This window comes from Nothoprocta perdicaria, unplaced genomic scaffold, assembly GCF_003342845.1.
Source record: "Nothoprocta perdicaria isolate Ctin4 unplaced genomic scaffold, notPer1 scaffold_1, whole genome shotgun sequence".
In the NCBI taxonomy this organism is placed as follows: Eukaryota; Metazoa; Chordata; class Aves; order Tinamiformes; family Tinamidae; genus Nothoprocta; species Nothoprocta perdicaria.
Genome location: NW_020454093.1, coordinates 2118925 through 2137861, shown reverse-complemented (window position 1 = coordinate 2137861; position 18937 = coordinate 2118925). Strand labels below are relative to the sequence as shown.

The window sequence follows — 18937 nt, the reverse complement described above, 5'->3', positions numbered from 1 at the left end:
CCCTGTCCGGGCCATCCCGCTGGGCTCCCCTAGTGCTCCAGGCTGCGGAGCTCCTTAATCAGGCTGGTCCACAAGGGGTGCCTTCCCCCGCTGCCAGTGCCATCTTCCTTGCCCCCAGTAAATGAATAAATAAATATATAAAAAGGTGGATAGAAGGTAGTGGGAGACAGTCGTCTCGTCAGGGAAAGCTGCTTTCGAGGCACGTGGCAGGAACTTGCATAGATGCTGCTGCTGCCACGCTCGGCTCTCAGGCTTTCAAGGGCGAGTGTGTATGAGAGGCAAGGCTGAGAAAGCGGAGCGGGAGCTTCTGCTTCCCTTGGGGCATGTTCAGGAGCAGCAGCCTGGGAAGCAGCGCGTGGAGCGCCCGTGAGCTGCGCGGCCGAGGTGCCCCTGGGCAACACGCTCTTGTCGCTTTGGGTTCCTCAGCTCCATCACGGGGCCAGCAAGAGATAAAAAGTCCCCTCTCACTGGGCTGAGTAGTGAGCAAGCAGAGTTAAGAATTGGGCAAATAAAACACCAAACTAGGAAGTAACGTGAGGAAAAACTAAATACTGCAGACTGGCAAGGAGGCTGATGCTGTGTGCCCAAAGGGCTTGTGTCAGGTTTTGAGGGAAGGGAGTGCATTTTTCAGAAACAAGTATTTTAGTTGTGCCATAAAGCTGATCCGATGCAGAGAGCACTGAAGTGATACTCGGGCGTGATAGAAAGTAAGTGCCTTAACTTCACTGTGCCTCAGCACTAACTCCGGTAGCCTTATTTCAAAAACCRCTTTATGGATTTTAGTGTGTTAAAGATTTAACCACTAGAGGGCCTTGCAATATCGAATGTTAATTTAAGTGGTTCCAATGCGCTCCTTTTCTGTAGGCTCCAGTTTTTAGGTAAACGCTTTAATGCCGGCAGTAATTTAATTCTCAGAGCTGCTGAGTGGATTAGGCACCCGTTTTTGTTGTTGTGCATTACTTTTGTTGTGCAGTCTYGAACTTCATCTTTTCTAAGTGAGACACATCCCTTAGCTTAGAGAGATTTCATTACCTAATTCTTTGCAGACCTCTGTGACTAAAATCATAGCCAGACCTTCTGTTTCATGAGGGCTCCTTGTCCCTTTGTGTAGGTGTTTTGCAGTGGARGACCCTGAGTTTTCAAAACCAGGATGCAGGTGGGAGAGGAAAGTAGTGCCAGGAGATGCACAGGTTGGAGYGGAGAGGAGCAGTGAAGCTGCTGACTGTGTGCAGCTTCGGTGTCTAGCTACACTAGCAGAGTTGCAAGTGTCTGTTGTTGTCTCTTAATACCAAATTAGAACAGTGTGCACTTGTCTCTGGCTTATCTGTATCATGTATTTTTATCTTATTTTATTTTTTACTGCTTTCCTTCTTGCAAAATAACCTTTTCTTTTGGTTGCTGCCGCAGCTGTATCCAGCAATGTCATTCAGTAATCATTCAAAGATCAGTAATGTCATTCTCAGGACGACTGCTGCTCCTAACTTGGCATTGTGCACRTTTTCACATGGAGAATTTAATGCTGATAGAAATTATTTGTCTGGGCTAATGTAAAATAATCACTAAGAGTTTTGAGCCAGAAGGGGCAAATAAAAACACATAGTGGAAATTGGCCTTTTTCTTCACTTTTGAAGTCACATGGAGCACAGTGATGATTTAAAAAAAAAAAAAAAAAAAAAAAAAAAGTTTGATTCTGCAGAGCAATGTTTGGCACGGTTGTACCTGGCTACAAAGAGGCAGTAGGTAGAAGAGCAGTAAATGCCTGAAGGAGTTGTCTTGGTTTTGTTTCCTGGGCAATGTCAGGAGGCTGCAGAGGGAGCTGCTGCAGGAGGAGCTGTGTAAGAGCAGCGCCCAGGAAAGCAGTATCACACGGCCTGCAGAATAAGTGCAAGAGCTGATTGCTTTTCTTAAGTGTTTCCTGCCTAAATTTAAGYGCGGACGTTAATGTAATGAATGGTAAATGAAGATGAGTGCTACCGTAATAGGATGATAATAAGATTACTTAACAATTCATATGATTTGTTCATTGGCAGCAGCTTTATTTTGGTCATGTGAAATCAGTTTATTCCCACTGCATCTTAGAGGGGGRCAAAATCCAGTCCAGGGGCTTTTGAATCAGCAGGCATTTTACCATTGATTTAAAAGAAGCTAGACTTGTCCATCTTTTTACAAGAATCTCCTTAACTGTTTGGATTGAACTGYGGCTTTCATTTTCCAGCCTTGAACGATGTGTGTCTTGTGGTACAGGTTTGTGCAACAAACCGTTTCTCTAGGTCCTTCCCYGTCGCTGATCATCTCCAAGGCTCATGGAAGCCAATGTACAGAGGTGCATGGCAGAACTGAGGCGGCTTGCTCTTCACGTTCGTTTTCTTCCAGCACGTGCTGTTTCCAGTGCTCAATGAAACGTCCCTATTGCCAATGTCATGACAGACACTAAGAAGTGCTATTCAAGGCCACTGAACTGGAGGTCAGCAATGATGGAGAGCTTTCTTTTAAAAGCAAGCATAAGTTAAAGTAGGTTATGGAAACAGGGTTAGAACAAACTGTTCTGGCAGGTTCGTTCCTGTTCCTGAATAGTTAGTCACATCTGCTAGTGAACATTGACCTGACTGGAGGAAAATGCTGTAGTGCTTTCGGTTTCTTTTTGTTTAGGAGACCATGCAAGTGCTCTGCCCTGCAAGATGTGTTTGTTCTCACAGGAGAAGACCGTGTTTTGAACTTGAAGCCCCCTCCCAGTCAAGGCTCAGCACCCATCCTTCTTAACATGTTGGCTGCATACATCTTAGTAAGTTGGGCTGTACTGGTTTTCCTGAAATATTTTTTKAACTTCCTTTCCTTTGTGGCTGTTCTTGCTTTTCACCAGTGGCCTTTTTTATTTCTTTGAAAATCATGTTGTTCCCATCTCTGAGGCATTCTTGAYGCAGCCTTCAATGATACGCTGCTTTATTAGGCTGCAGCTAGATTTGCTATTTGTTCCTCTGTAACGAGTCTTAAGAATTTTCCTCCTGATTGCAGCATTCATGTTTCTCTTTTTGCTTAAATATGTTATATTGTCTTTGGCCTGGGGTTTGTGTCCTGGAATTTCCTTGTGTCTCAAATCCATTGAGAGCTTCAGTGCTAAAAACATCCTAAAAACGAGCCCATTCGTTTGATCAAATCATCCTGGGGTCARATCCTTTGAATAACTGATTCCCATCATTATGTGCAAGACAAACTTGCATCCTCTTTGTGTTGAAGAACTCCATAACTTCAGTTTTGAGCACTTTCCGCTTACGKTAAGTCGGTGACGTGCCGAGTCCCTTCCAATTCATCAGTATCCTCTGCCTTTAACCTCACAGCAGTTGGGATTTGCAGGTACCACCGCTGTTCCACATGTGTTTGTTCTCCAAATTTAGCTCGTGATCCCTTCYCCATCCCACATCATTTGCTCTGGCTTGGTAGGTGGGGATCTCTGCAGTTTGTTTCTCCTCATGCTGTCAGGCTTTTGTCCATCAATTGCAGGTTATCGGATGTCAAGGAGAAAGAGACTTCTCTGGCCTTTTATTTCAAAATAGGTTGCYAGAATACAACACAGCTCTGCTCGGGCTTCCCTGAGTTGTGAGCCACAATTATCTCTGTACATAGGGGGCTGGATACAAAAGGGTGGATATATAGAAGGGAGCTATAGCTTGGTGATGAAACAAATTGGTCAGTAGTGCTGTTCATTGCTGATTGCTCTCATGAACAGTTATGGAATTATGTTGGTAATGAAGCAGTAGGAACTCAGCTGGAATGGGCTCTGTGAGACCTTCTCAGCAAACATAACCAGCTTCTTAATTTGGTGGATCTTTGTATGTGGCTGATGATGGTTGAAAGCAGAAGACGCTTTTGTACACTTTATTTGGGGATTTTTTTAAAAACAGGAAGCAGAAATGTGCCTGTGTTTATGTGGCTCAGCCTGTGAGCAAGGAAGCGAAGGCTGTATTGAGGCAGAAACAAGATGTCAAAAGGCTACAGCAAGAGTAAACAAAGCTGCCAATGAAATGTCTTGAACAGAGGAGTCAAAAGTATCTGAAGTCAGGATAATCATAAAAAAACCCTCAGGTTTCAGGGTTTGTATAGTTTGTAGTATTCCCATGAATTCTTAAGTGAAAGGCAAGCTGTGACAAACAGCTTGAGAATGTTTTGCATAAATGGGAGGTTTAAGCAGTTGACTTTGCAGCAGGAAAAAACAACGTCTAAAAACAGAGTGAGCTATTTTCTGAAAATTCAAAAAACAAATGCCCCGTTCAACAGATGTTTGCTGACTAAAGAGGCTTTTTGCACTGCCAATTCATGTCCTGGACAACTGGGCTCTATGGAGAGCCCTTTGAAGAGTATTGGTCATGTTATAGCTCACTTGTATAACTCATAGGTAGAACAAAAAAATGGCATTTACTGAATTGTGCAATAACCTGAAAGAATTTTGACCTTTTTTTTAATATAATTTTGTTGCAGTTGTGAAACAGATGCTGTTCTCAATAAAGTGATTCTTTATTGTCACCTGTGGTGTTGCTCTCGAGGGAATGTGGGGCTTAAATCTCTCCTGGCAAAGYGCTTGTGTGTAAAGGCTGCTACTTTGAGCACTGCGTCCCTGACCGCCCGTGGCAGCTTGGGAGGCAAGGCAGGCATATGGCATCCTTGGGATGAAATCCCGTCCTTGGGACTGGGATGAAGCCCCTGTTTCGTCTTGTGTGCAGAGCTCTCACGGGTAAATTACGGGAAGGAAGTCACAATGTGCTGCGTTTGAATGCAGCAGAATTTGCATTTCCCAACCTACGTGATATATTAGATTAAAAGCGAATTAACCTTTTTGCTGCAGTTGCAGCTGGGCTTTGCTAGCGCTGCGTGCAGGGAAGGTGCCAGCAGGGAGGAGCTGCCCCAGGAGCTCGCCTCGAGGCCAGGGCACGTTGCCTTGCACGGGGTGGCAAGCTGGGGGGAATGAGTGTGGGCAGCACCTGTGTGCATGTGTGGGTGGGTGCACTTCTTGCTACTGATTCCCAATATTCAGGTTCTTTCTTTCATTAGTTAAGCCAGAAATTATTAAGATGATACTGATTATGCAAATCTTTACAGTTGAAGAACTTAACTCTTTAATTAAGAAAGCACTTCGCTGGGAGGAGCAAGAAAATCAAACCTTTTAAAGCCCCTTAAAGAGGCCATGCAGTGAGCCCCTTCTTTACCCAGTCAAAGCTAGCGTTTTGTCTCTGCAATGGTATACATAGGTGTGGTTAGTGTATTTGCATGGCTTGCATGTTTGGAGGCAGTGTGTGTTGACAGGCACTGAATTTGGCATTTTTGTCTGTGCTGGTTGCAAGGAGACTYTCTTTAAAGTGTTTATGAGTTCTGCTACGGGTGACGGTGTCGCTGTATCACCGCTTTGAAAGAGGAAAAACGTAAAGTGAAGGATGGCAAACTTAGGGCGTGCATGATATGTTTCATGATAAAGGCAGATTCTGTTTGCAAACTCACTCTACCTTGTTTCCTGTTAGATATTAAAGTCTTTTTTTTTCTTTTCAGATGCCTCATGATTTTAATTGGCATATATGCCTATCACTAGTACTCATAATTGCTTTACTGTTTAAAACCTACATTTATGTTGGTTTAGGGAAAACCCACCTAAACTGACCACCTTTCCATAAACACTGTTTCCTCCTCCTGCCCTCTGACACAGAAGTTCTTGGTAAGTGCCGTGCAAAAACTGCAGCCTTCCTTGTGATGGAAGAAAAGAAACACGAGATTCTGTTTGCCCAGGGTGAATTGTTTGCCTTCCCCTAGCAGTGAGGGCTGAAGGAAAGCATATTGCAAAAGTAAATCTTTGTAGACGTATACAACTGCAGTGTGGTCATTTTCTTTGTTTTGTTTTTTTTTCATCATTATCTGAGGGCTTTGCTTCTTTCTCCCTCTATGTAGGAGCCCCTGTGCAGGCAGAAAACTGTCTCCATGTCCCTGCCTGCCACCTCTGGTGTCTGCCCCTTCACTTGTTGTTACAGGGTAGGTCAGGAACTGCGGCGAGAGAAGGTGACCTGTGAGTAACGCTGCAGCTCTTGGTCCTTTCTGGTTCATATGCTGTGGCTTTCTTATTTCTCACAGCATGTATTTATATACTGCCGAGCTCTCACTGCAGCTGTGGAAGCTTCTCAACCAGAGAAGGATGCTGAAACTCCGAATCAGGAGAGCAGGGCCGGGTGGGAGCGCGAGGGCCCGGCTCCTCYTTCCTCCCAGGAGGCGGCACCGCCGTGTGTGTGGGTTTGCTTCACGCTGTCGGGAAAAGAGATGACAGCAGACAGAATTACTAGTGATTAATGCACTGCAGTGGCTTTCTTTACAGTTATGTGACTTGGGAGTAATACATTTCTGACCTCAATAACTACTAATTTGGAGGTACAGTTTTCAAAAAATTTCGAATGTAAATGAACTTGAGATGGAGGTCACTGGTCTGATTCAAGAAACTTTGTAATTCTCACATAAATCACATTAATAATTGGGTTTCCAGTTTTTAGATGATGCAGGCACCGTTCTGGGAAGCRGGTATTCACGGTTGGGAGTGTGCTTTGCTGATGAGCAGGAACACAAGCGAGGTGAATCAGAGGAGTCCTGAGCTTGTGGGCTCCAGAAGCGCCGCAGCCTTTCAGGGCTGGCTGCTTCCCGGGAGCGAGGTGGCTTCCCTGGAGGGCCACGGCTGCAGCTGCCCAGCTCCGAGTATCCCAACGGCTCTGCCGGCGGGTGCTCCGAGTGCTCAGGTCGGACCTGCCTGCCCCGGCCACCAGCGGTGCCCTCTCTTGCCTCGCGTGCTGCGGCAGATAGCCCGTATGCAGCGCACACCCGCACGTTGTGAGGCTCCCCAGCCCTCGAAGCTGCCCTGCAAATATTGGAAGTCTGTTTAACAGCCTGCCTATGTTCGTGTGTTTGTTAAAGTCCTGGCATTTTTTTAGTAAGACCTTTTCTTCTGTAATTCATTCTTCTTGGAAGATAGCTAGGGATATCTTTTATTTTTCTTTCTTTTTTCCCCCTGGGAAGCGGTGGCCGTGCTTGGATCCTGGACAGTTTGGATATGTTCTTTCTTGGATTTGGTTCCTTTCCCGCTCCTTCCTGCCCTCCTGGTTAGTGCTAGGAGTTAGAAAGCAGCAGTTTTAATCAAAACAATACAGTGATGTAAGAAGAGTGTGGGAAAGASGAAGAATGAAACTTCTTTGCATCTTTTTGCATGCAAATGATGGTGATATCAGTGAAGAGGAGACTGATTTTCTTGTATTTTGTTCTGTGGGTTAAGGAAGAGAGAAGTCRTGAAATGCATTTATTTTTCATAAAAAACAGAATATATCTTTTGAAAAAAGTGGAGCTGAAGTTTTTATGTATCATCAATCTCCTGAGCTGAAAAAGGAACAAGCTTTTATCTTTCAGGTTATCTTCAAGAGTTTAATTTTGTGCTCGACTGGTTTATACCATTTGTCCCTATTTTAGCAGATATTCTCCTTGATGTGTGGTCTGAGTGAGATGCTTTCGGCAAATGGGAGTTGTGAGGAGTGCAGTTCAAGCATGGACCTTCCCTCTGGGAATTTAGGATAATAAAAAATGGCTGTTAGAAATTCATACTGAAGTTAGCTCCTAAGTTTACATCAACATTTGCTGTAATAATTAATTAGTTGTTAATGCAAGAAGTTGAAATAATTGTTATATTATTTTACTTTTCTGGTTAGTAATACAGTATTGGTTTAATTTTAAAAGTTTTGGCATATGTACACACATATGCCAAAATACATATATTAAAGTATACATATTTTAAATATGTATATACACACAAGACCTTTTAAAATTAAAACAATATATCTGTGTATTTTTGCATTCCAGTTGTGTCTTTCTGCAGAGCTGGTGTATCCTTGAGCCCATGTCTTGCTGTGTGTGGCTCGCTCGGTGCTTTGTTGGGGGGGATGGCCCCTCATTCGCTCCTCTGTGCTTGGGTTTGGAAAAACTCCCTTGGYTTGGGGGTTTGCAGGGGAAAAAATCCAAACTGACTTGGTTGGGGAGGTCAAAAACCAAGCCTTAAAGTATTAATTGATATTTTTGATCTGCTTTACTTCTCTGGAAAGGTAGCTAGCAAATGGATTTATTTCCCATAGTGCGGAAGCTAAGACTTTCTGCAAAGTGCTCTGCATATGCTGCAAATACAGTATATTTGCTATTCCTCGTGGTCCTGACAACAGAATATTTAATCTCAGAAATTTAATTAAAGGATTTGTGCTGGTAGGTAGTCTAAGCGAAAGGATACACYGGTGCAGTGTGCTAGTTTTGCTAGGGTTATATGGATGAGCTGTAGAAGGTTTTGTTAACTCCTTGCTCATAAAAACAAAACAAAAAGGCTTTGTGCTTCATGAAGGAAAATCTTAGCTCTAAAAAGAAAAACAGAAGTCTTAGCCAATATTCTTTGGCTTACAGAGARCTTGAAAAGTCTAAAAATAAGAAAATTTGTTAACTGATGAATGGACTTCACGTTTTTAGTTAGAAAATGGGTGGCACTGAAGGAACCTCCRTTTTCCTAGGCAGGCTTTTTAACACACAGTAAAGCAGTTAAGTTTYGTGTCTCCATCAAATTTATGTATGGCAGAAGAAAAAAAAGCTTGCATTTCGACTAGACTGACAAAAGTTGTTAGTTGATGAAGCAGATGCTACAGGTTGCTTGTTTTGAATGAGGGATGAGCCTGAGAAGGGGCTTCCTCCCTTGCTAGGGTGCTGTATATTGCTTACTGGTTTGAAAAAAAAAAAAAGAGTACAGAGGCATGAAGCCACAGAAAAGATTGCAAGAGCTCAGCTTAAGGGACTAAAAATAGAGTTACATAGTAATGAGTGTTTAGTTATATAATCTGGTTCTGGAATTAAACACGACCAAGTTTTGGGCACAGCCAGAATCAGACCACAGACTCCATCTGGCATAAGAATCTAAATGCAGATGCCTCCGAGTTGCCTGTGTAAAGAGATGCTTTGTAACTGTCCCCATCAAATGCAATTACGATTAACTTGCATTAAATTATTTCTTGGAATTAGTATTTTGGAATCTGCTGGCTGTTTGCTACTCAAAATTTGAATGCAATTTTGTGAGCCATGGGTGAGTGGAAACCACCAACTCTACCAAATAAAAAGAACCAGAATCCTGAGAAATGGAGACAGCTGTTGGTTCAGATCCCTGAGTTAATGCTGTTTTGCCTGGTATAGGTTTCTGGAATAGAAGGAATAAATATCTTTCTTGGTCCAGGCCTGCCCTGAGTACACACTGCAGGGGACTGGATCAGCTTTTTCCTGGGGCCCTCATTTCATACTGCCCGTTGTGACTGTTAGTACTATAGTAGTTGTCTCTGAAAGGATTTAAATAAGAGCATCTTCAGTCAAACAAAATTCTTGACAAATACTTGCCATGTAGTTTTTTGATATTTCAGATGGGAACTGAAATTCGCATGACAATTTACAAAACTTGTAAATGATTAGCATATTGGCAAAATTATTTAGTTAAAGTAATATATTACATATCTAACCTGCTGTGGAGGAGAACCTCAGAATGGAGTTTCATGTCTCTTCAGTTTTATTACTGGCTTAAGCTTTGTTCTTGTGTGTGCTTAGTACAAACAAATCTTTTCACRAACTGGAGCAGATGGAAAATCACCATGACCATGTTTTGACTCGTTAGGTTTCTTGTACCAATTTCCTGTGTGATTATCTGAACTTTTGTGCCAGTGCAAAGGAAGGAGATAGGGAGGTGCTGGGAAAAGTTGTTCTTTGGTGCTCCTTTATCATTGTGAGCATTTCTTTTGAAGGTGACAGTTTTATTCTTCAGTTTTCTTATGTGTTCATGTAAGAAACTTAAGTGTTGACCTACAAAATGTAAGTCTAAATTCTGATGCTAGGAGTAGATRTATATTTTTTTCCTCAATTCTTTCTTATGTCTGTTTAAACTTCTACCACTTCTGTTTTCAGTTCTGTCCTACAGCACAGTACGCAGCCGTATGAAATTGAAAATATATTTTGAGATTGCCAGAGAATAGTAAATGGAGAGCTCCAAAGTATAAACAAGAGAATATCAATTTCAGTTTCAAATCTTAATCTGTGTATGTATATATATATACACACATACATAATGAAAGCTTAATAGCTAGCTTATATGTATATATACGTATTTATATACACAAATATATGCATGCCTATGCATAAATATATGCATATATATTTAAGCTAGCTATTAAGCTTTCATCTACCTTCATTTATTTCCTTCAAAGGTATTCTCTATTTGTACAGTATATTTGTAAAGTAGCGYTTTGCTTTTGGCTCATTGGTTATATATCCTAGCAGAACAGCAGTATGAAAGTATACAACATAAAACAACTCTATGTTGTCCACTAAGTTAAACTTTGGGAAAATAACAAATTACTTTTTTTTTTCTTCTTCTCTCTTGTACTACCTTTTCATAAAATGTGAAGTCAAGGTAAGTAGCCAATTACAGGTAAAATATAGTGTTTTACTAGCATATGGCAGTGAAAAAAAATGTGTATGTATAGAGGGTATAATTCTTGAAACCCTTTCATATTTACTATATTAGAAATATCGATATATGTAAGGGTCTTTATATGTCTTACAGGAAAGCCAGAAGTAATTTGTGTGAAAAACTAACGAGTCTATTTCAATATGTTTAATGGATTTTTAAATCTGTATCAGCTTATCAGGGGCAACGTTAATTACAAGAGTAAGTGACTAGCCAGCTGTTTCCTCTTTTCTGTCCAGCAGGCTCTCCTAAAAAGGTTACAAAACAAATAAAGCCCTTTTTCCGAGGCAGATGAGAAGGGGCCTGGGCCAAATTCTCCTCAAGCAGTGAGACTGAAATGGCAGCTTCTTAGTTGAAGGTGTGCCTGGTGCATGTTATCCAGGCTGTCTAAACGGGCACTGAAGCCCGTTCTGAAACGTGACTCGCGCAGTTAGCAAGCCAGGACGCGGCGTTCTTGGAGGTGAGCGTTGCACGACCAAAGCTGCGTGTTCGTTTTCCTCCGTTGTGAGGTGACTAGAAGCTGCGGTTATCCCCTCGCGGGTCCTGCAGAATCCCTGTGCACTTCTGGCCCTGTCCTGCCCGCCGGGGTGCTGCAGGGAGCCCCGTTTGCGCCGGCCCYGCCGCGGGCCGTACGTGACCACGCGGGGCGGCTCTTTCCCCRGGGAGCAGACGGGCCTGTTTAATCTTGGGGATTAACCCAGGGCTCTTAGCATGCGAAGACTGAGCTCTTGCACGCCTCGCAATTTTGTTAATGTGCGAGAGCCAGGTTCCTGCCTGTGGTGGGAGTGCTGGAAAATCCCAGTTGCCAATGATGAATGATGTAACCTCCAGGCCACCTTAGCTCTTAGTGTGGAGAGTGAACGTGGCATTCGTTCTCGAGTCAGGGCCTGTAACAGTAAAGTTTCCCTCTCCTATTTTTACTTCCATTTAAACTGCTCTCCAGGACAAGGTTCTTGGTCACTCCTAACCTGTCTTCATTGTTACATTCATCTCCTCCCTTCTTGAGTATCATCTTGTTTGCACCGTGTTTCTGGGAAGGATGGAGCCGAAAAAGCCCTGCACAGGAATTCAAGACAAGCAGAGGTCACACTGGGAGAGCCAGGACAGAGCAGAAACCAGGGGAAGGAAGAGTCTTCCCTGCCATTCCCTGCTGCGTGTCCCTGAGGAAAATGACTACAGCAGCAAAAAGGCAAAAGGACCAGGGATAGAGCAGAGCTGCTTACTATGTGTTGGGATTTGAAAGGCATGGTTGTGGTTTCACTGCCTACTTTTCTTTGAAATTGGAGCATCTTTACTTTAGAGCTGGAGAGCTGAAATGGCCTTATTTTTGGAAAAACGTTAAGTTTTCCAGCAACACTAGAGTATGATCATCATGAACAAGTGCTGCCCATAAAAAGGAGAATAAGACTTGCAAGTTAGAGGCAGTCTAGAAAGGCAGACTTTGTAACAGAATAAAATACAATGTGATTATTGATGCTTCTTCCAAATAAAATGGGTTTGTTTTTTGGGGATGAAAATGCTTATTATTTTGTTTGTGGTTGATATGCAGTTACCAGTGTACAGTGCCAACCACATTGTATTTCAGTTTCATATTTTATTTCTTTAGTATAGAGACAACTCAAACATGTCAAACTTGACTCGGTGTCCCAAATGTTGATTCCTCCAAATGGAGGAAAGAAAAGAAAAAAAACCTAGTAGACTGAATGGTTACATAACCTATCAAATCCTTTCAGCTGGAGTCAGTTCAAGTGATGCTGTCAGTGGCGTGATACTTGAAACAGAGAGGAAAATGAAATGTGAACAGCAAGAAAGGCATTCTGGAACTTAAAGTATAAGATAAAGAGATTTTGTGCCACGGTCTCAGCAGGAAAATATGGTTAGATAATCAGCTTCAATATTAAGTCCAGTCTTTCCTGTGCCTTATAATGTTTCCCATAGAAAAGAGAAAGCTAATTTTCAGCTATCTAGTAACTGGGAGGGGAGGAAGTTCTCTAAATCAAGATGCTGTATTAAGAAATTTTCCTGCATGGAAAGTTCTCCTCTGTTTCCCAAAGAGTGTCCATGGCTCAGAGCACAGATCTTGCGTTTGAGCTGTGTGTGAGGGGCTGCCTTTGGAGGAGCAGTAAGAGTTGGTTGTGAGAGGCCGTGGTGTGTTCCCAAAGCAGCTCCTGAATGATGGTCACTTTATTCCTCATGTCATTAATAGGCCTTGCAAGTAGTAAAATAAATGCTATATACTCCTCTGCAGCACAGTTAAAACTGCTCGGTGGGACAGGAGAGGCTGCGCAGGCAGTCCCTGTGTTCTTGTTCTTTGCTGGGCCGTGCAGTTAAGCTTCAGCTGGTTTGTACTSTGTTGCATTGCTTTACAGCTGTAAGGGTAGAGGCACTGTATTTTCATGGAATCACAGAGGTACTTGGGTTGGATTGGATTTCCAGAGGTCATTTTGTGGAAGCTGCTGCTCAAAGCAGGGCTCTCTTCCACGCTAGGTCAGGTTGTGTGGAGTTTTGCCCAATTTGGAAAATCTGCAAGGCTGAGAATTCCCCAGTCTCCTGCTACCATCTGTTCCTGTGCTTAGCTGCACTCCTGAGGAAGAATTTTTTCCAAACTCCCAGGCAGGCTATTGTATACGTTGCAAAATTTTGCCTTTATTGCAGCCTGGGACTCCTTTGTTCTGTCCTTTCTCTGAGCATCTCTGACAAGAGTCTGTGCCTGTCTTGTCTTTTCTAAATGTCCTTTAGGTAGGGAAGATCTTCAAGCTAAGGTACTCCCTTAGCTTTCTCCATGCCAAATAAGCCTGGTTCCTCTGTCTCTTCGTTTGTCATATACCRTAGTCCCTTATACCTTAGAGGCCCTTTTCTGCTGATAGGCATTACCTGGAGGAAGGTTTCAGGTCAGGATATGATCTAAACACCATTTTATGTTTCTTCAATTAGTTAATAATAAATAATATTGATTAGAGCCTCAACTCTTGGTCAGAAATATCCAGATGAAATTATTCAACTGCTGAAGACAGATATTTTGCTCCTTTATTGTTTTCATACCTTCTTTTTCTTACAACTCATTAGAATAATGTAGTGTCTAAGACAAGGAATTTGGGGATGATTGTAGATTTTCTGTTGGAGTGCCAGGTGTAATGATCTGKCAGCACAATTTGAAAACAGTAGTGCTTTCAAATTCAAATTAACGTGAGATGTTTTGGGCTTTATTTTGACTTTCATCTGTTTTCTGTTTTTTTTCTTATTTTGTCTGTAACTCTGCACTCTGCAGCCTCCTACATAGTAACTACCAAGAGCAGTGAAGCTTCGCGAAGTGTGAGGTTTTCTTTGGATGCCTATTTGCTAGGTGACACCTGCCACTTTGAGATCYAGTTGAATTTCTTCTGGTTCACCCAGGTAGAGGCAAGCACAGGAGAAGCTTTAGGCAGTTGGTTTTACTCTTAAAATGTGATATGCACTTGTAGTAAACTGGAAGAATAAAATTTCCAGTTTCCACTAGTTTCTCTGGAGTATCAGTGTTCTCCAGCTGTGAACACAAATTGGTGGATCAGAGTGCAGAATTTGTTACGATGTAGCTAATTTTGCCTGGGGATGAGTTTCCAGATAGCGCTCAGAATGTTGGTTTCTGTAGTGCAGACAAGGCCTGGATAGATTCTTCCTGGAGGCCTCTCAGCTCTTCCATTCCCACATGTCATCTGCGTGGAAAGTACAACCAGCTGCTCCCTGGCCTTCCCCCTCTGCCSGGCTGTCCCGGGGGGAGCTCCACGTTTTCTCTCTCCAGCACTGCAATCCCGCCCAACAAAACTCCTCAGAGTTCCCTTTTGCTTTATTTTTAGTGTATATTGAAGTATCTGTTATATAGGGCTCCATGCTTCCCCTAAGCAAAGTTGAGAACCACATGTGCCATGTCTTTACAGAAAAAAGGAAGATGTTTAAGAACCCGAATAGAGATAGATCCCTTCTAAATGTGTGTGTATGTTTGGTTTTTCACACTCCTGTGTGAAAAAATGCACATATGACCTTGCTGGTGGAGGAGTGACAGCCTTCCTCACTGTGGTCAGTTCTGGATATCCAGTGCTCCCAAGACATTTCCAAGCAATTCTCATGCTGATTGAAATACAACATTTATGTTCCTGACAGCCCATGACAGGTAGGGTTGCCACAGAAGTGTGGGAGGTTAGTTGAAATATTCAGTATTGAGCTTTAAAGTGGGGAGTGTCTTTAATCCCATAAAGAAGTCACTAAGTTGAATGTGAAATTCTTTCCAGAAATATGTTCTATTGTAGCCATCTGCTTTTAATTTTTCCTCAACAGCCTCACCTAGGAAAGAGTTTCTTTTCTTGGACAAAGTACTAAATGCTTTACATATGTATGTATAGGTTCCAGATAATCCTGAATGTTTTGATGGCCGGTAAAGTTTCAAATATATTAAGTAATAAATGCTCGTGAGATTTCTGCCCATGCACAGCTGAAAGGGGGATTATGAAAAGGGAGTGGGAAACATTTTTAAATGCTGTRTTTGATTTTGTTCAAATTGGATTTAGGCTGTTACTTTGGTGCTAGTGAAGACACATGTTTGAGTATGATGCACATCAGGCTCTTCGTCAGCTTCTACATGGAATGAGGTTGTAACAGTGAGTTTTAATGACTGCAGGCAGAGGGTCGACAGAAGAGCAAAGGTTATAAATTTGCTGCAAGAGCTTCTAGGTGGGAGGCTATTCTAGAAAGTTTAGAAGACAACTTGTTTTAGAAGAAGAAAGTGCTCTTTAGGAGGAAAAAAAAGGCTCTCCTGTTCAAAATGGGCCAAGTTTCATGTTGCTGTCAATCCAAACAAGTATGATCTGATAACATGTGATCTTCTGGAGCAAAAAACAGTATGCTCACTTTTGGAAAGTATGCAATACTGTGAAAGAATTGTGGGGTTGTCAAGGAGTATTAGAAATGCTACCCTTCAAAACAAGATGATAGTCCAAAATTCACCATACACATTTGTATTAGAGGCACAAAACTCATTTTATTTCAAGGTCGATCTGTCAATTTTAATCATTTAAGGGAAGGTTATAATAATTACCATGGCAGAATATGTACTGACGAGGTCAGTTTCTGTCCTCCACCCTGTGTCTGGCAATGTAGACTTTTTCTAGCAAGTCCTTTTTGGTTTAAAAAAAAAAAAAAAAGTGGTTTTCTTGAGAGTTCTAAAGCCCAGCTATCATTATGCTAACAAAAGAATATAAAATAGGTCTGAAATGCATTACAAAATAATATAAAAATTCTTAAGTGGTCACTGTAGATTTTATGGTTGAGTATGAATTATCCCAAGTATGTCTTTTTGAGCACATTCAGCAGTGTATTGCAGGAGACATCATCTTTGTAAAAGTAAATCTGTTGGGATGGATTATAGCTAGCTTCTAGGGGGAATATATGAAAAGCAGATTAAAATGATTATATAAATTCCTGGATTACATCTCTGGTTTCTTTTCCAAATTGTTGTGTAGATGGGACTTTTCATTTTGACCCCAATGCTGCTTCCCTACAGTAAATCTGTTTTCCCTAAACATTGATTCTTGTTGTACTTTCCAGGGACAACAGTTTTCTACGTGTTTCTGGTACATGTCATGTACTAGCAAACTTTGACCTTCAGTTTCAGCAAGAAGCAGTTATTTTTGTGCATGAGCAGTGATACTAACAGAAAAGGTGCTGTTGTCCCGGGCTGCTGTTTGGGGGGATTTCAAGCTCCAGCTCCTGGCAGCTGTGTCTGTTCCACCACCATCTTCTTTCATGTGCACAGCATGTTGAAACTACCCGGTRCAGCATTGGAAAAGCTCCACAGGAGAGGAAAGAATAGGGACAGCCATGGGTCCATATGTCATCCATACGGAAGGTGATAGCTACGTTGGCATAGATATGACTGAAAGCAGGCACAATAATCAGTGAGAACCAGTGTTCAGATAAGTGATTTCTGTGATACTGTCATGTACTTCGTTTCATTCAGAGTAAGCTGGGTATGACACATTAATGTCCCCTGTGAGAAGAAAAATCAGAAAGCGACCCTGTCTGGTGGGCAGGAGCACCAATAACTAACGTTAGTTGCTTGGTGCTTGGCAAGGAGATGCGCAGTAGAGAGAAGGAGAAGGAGCCATCCCTTAGCAAAGGGGTGAGACATGATCACACCTGCATGGAAAGAGTCTTCCACATCTGATTTTAGGACATGTACATAAATGTGGAATTTCTTTCACTTCTGTCACCTCTGAATTACTTTGTACTKTCTATTTGGGGTTTTAAAATACTTGGATTTGTTTTCACCATCTCTGGTGTCCCCAGCTTGAGGTGAGACTGGTTTCAAGCTGACTTGCCAGCGTCTTTTGCAGGGTGCTCCTCCTCCTGTTTGCCACCTCCTCCTGTGTAAGAAACAAGGGGATGATAAACTGTGTGGATTATTTTAGGGCCTAGAAGTACTGGGATCCTAAGGAAGAATATCTAAATACTAAATCTTTGTATGCTTGGACTTCCAATCTTCCAAGGATTATAGGACAGCATGCATCATCTAGAGTTTTTGAAACTGTCCTCTGACAGAAAGGTGCCAGAATGAAATTATTTTTCTGAAAGACAAAATGTACTGATTTGATAGAAATAATACATCCTTAAATATATATAGCTAATGACAGGAAATCTGAGGTGGAAATGGTCACAAAATGGTTAAACAGGGCCACAAAATGTACCCACAAAATGTGACTGGATGGTGTGTGGGAGATGWGATGTGCAGCGAGGGATACCCATGAGGTTATCCTGCCACGAGGAATCGATTGGATGTGTATCCTGATTCTTCCCTCACACACCTTGCTTCAGAGGAAGAGATCTTGTATGATAGAGTGTCAATAGGTGAGTATTTCATTACTGTTTGTGTGATAGGAGATACTGGAGGGAACTGCGTGGCTTGGCTTGTTTTTCCTTCAGTTTCTTGCCTTCTCCCAAGGACGTGTTCTACACGGTGCATGGAGAACACGGAGGGAAGTGTTGTTGGAAGCATGGAGCRCACACTGCTCGCTGTAGGGCTGTCGCACAGGCTGATGCACAGCTGCACGAGGCACTGAAGCTCGCGTGAAATAGTGCTGTGCATAGGGGCACTGAGCGCTCTGCGGGGTCATTTCTCACAAGTAAATTGTAAGTGCTTTGCATGTTCAGTTGAAAAGAATTCCTACGAATCGTAGAAGTCAGAGCTTGGACTTATTTGTTGCCCAGCCTAGGACTAGGSTGTTGCCCACCCTAGTTGTGCATTTGTTGTTTATTCACATTCTTTCATGTTGGAGAGAATTTATGTTTTTTCAGCATACTAAGAATGTTTTGAGTTCTGGGATGGTCTTCTAGCATTCTCTGTAGTGTCTGCAGCTTCATAGCTGTGTGCAGTTTGACTGGAGCTGTTCTTTCCTTCAGCTGAAAATACTGAACGCACTATTTGCAGGATTGGATTTTCTGGCACTTGATTTAATGCATTCTTTCCTTTTGATGATGAACCACTACTGCTGCTTYGAATATTGTTCTCCAGCAATTTTTGTACCTTCTGTAGTAGTTTACTGTAAACCTTATTTCTGTGGCTTGGTTATGAAACTATCACAGGGAATTGTACAAAATAACCTTATTGAAAGTGGGCATGTAGGAGATCATCTACTTCTCCTCTGTTCCTCTGCTGTAGAGTGAAATTAAGCTGATTTGATGGGTTTATATTTCTCTTGACAAACCCATGCTTGCTGCTGTTCATRCTGCTTTCTCATAGGTACTTAGAAATAGTTGCCTAGAAGTTCTTCACCTTCTCTACTGGTTTTCCATCAAAAGAATATCCCATCTCATCCCATTCTTCATGTAGGCATGTGGAAAGATCCAGGAAAAGCAGCTCTAGGTCTGTGTGTAGATGTGGTGGTAGCTGCTGGAGTGCAACTATGYGTTTCGTTCTGCAGTACCTGATTTTGCTCTTGCAGAAGGTTTGTAGGGACACATTATGCCTCTGGACTCTGTTGTCCTTTGCTTCTCAAATAGCCACTTTGCTTACTTAACAGCTTTGTGTACTTCAAGCTCAAATGATGTTTTGTTCTGTCCTTTGGGCCTTGGTTTGTGGGTGATTTGAAAGGAATCTAGAGCAACGCACTAAGGAATGAATGTGGTTTGTGGACAGTAAAAGACAAGCAGGGATTTTTTCCTGAAGTTTTCCTGTGTGCATCTTTTTATCTCTTACAGTGTGTCAGAATTGCTTTCAGCCTTTCCAGCAGCTCCCAGCATTGCTAGGGTTTGGAGAAGGGAGCTTTTGTGCCATGGTGTTGGATGTAGTGTATGGATAGTGTACGTGTGGTAATATCTGTTTTGTTATTGCAGACAGCAGAGTTTTATATAATTTTGCATTTGACA

The 18937-nt window shown here is 42.2% G+C and overlaps 1 protein-coding gene across 1 annotated transcript in view; it reads left to right on the top strand.

Annotated features, from left to right (window-relative positions):
• Positions 1 to 18937, top strand: part of MSH3 (mutS homolog 3) — a 95790-nt gene that overhangs the window by 11587 nt on the left and 65266 nt on the right. The gene's annotated exons all lie outside the window — the stretch shown is intronic.